This window comes from Dicentrarchus labrax, unplaced genomic scaffold, assembly GCF_905237075.1.
Source record: "Dicentrarchus labrax unplaced genomic scaffold, dlabrax2021, whole genome shotgun sequence".
In the NCBI taxonomy this organism is placed as follows: domain Eukaryota; kingdom Metazoa; phylum Chordata; class Actinopteri; family Moronidae; genus Dicentrarchus; species Dicentrarchus labrax.
Window position 1 is genome coordinate 279689 of NW_026136706.1, and position 1117 is coordinate 280805.

Consider the following 1117-nt stretch of genomic DNA (forward strand, 5'->3'; position numbering starts at 1 on the left):
CTTATTGAAATAGGCATTATTATTATTATTATTATTATTATTATTGTTATTATTATTATCATTATCATTATTATTATTGTTGTTATTATTATTATCATTATCATTATTATTATTATTGTTATTATTATTATCATTATCATTATTATTATTATTGTTATTATTATTATCATTATCATTATTATTATTATTATTATTATTGTTATTGTTAATTATTATTATCATTATCATTATTATTATTGTTATTATTATTATTATATCATTATCATTATTATTATTATTGTTGTTATTATTATTATTATTATTATTATTGTTATTATTATTATTATTATTATTATTATTATTATTGTTATTATTATTATCATTATCATTATCATTATTATTATAATTATTATTATTATTATTAAAATCATTATTATTATTGTTATTATTATTATTATTATTATCATCATTATTATTATTATGATCATTATTATTATTATTATTGTTATTATTATCATTATTATTATCATTATTATTATTATTGTTATTATTATTATTGTTATTATTATTATCATTATTATCATTATTATTATTGTTATTATTATTATCATTATTATTATTGTTATTATTATTATCATTATTATTATTATTATATCATTATCATTATTATTATTATTGTTGTTATTATTATTATTATTATTATTATTATTGTTATTATTATTATCATTATCATTATTATTATTATTATTATTATTGTTATTATTATTATCATTATCATTTTTATTATTATAATTATTATTATTATTATTAAAATCATTATTATTATTATTATCATTATTATTATTATTATCATTATTATTATTGTTATTATTGTTATTATTATCATTATTATTATTATTATTATTATTATTATTATTATTATTATTATTATTACATTATCATTATCATTATTATTGTTGTTATTATTATTATTATTATTATTATTATTGTTGTTATTATTATTGTTATTATTGTTTATGTCTGTTGTTCTTAAACTATGTGTTGAAACCCAAATTGGGTCTCAGATTGCAGATTCACCTGTTAGAAAATATTAGAATCTAAATTTCTAACCTTTGTAAATGTTTCTACCTGATTTCTT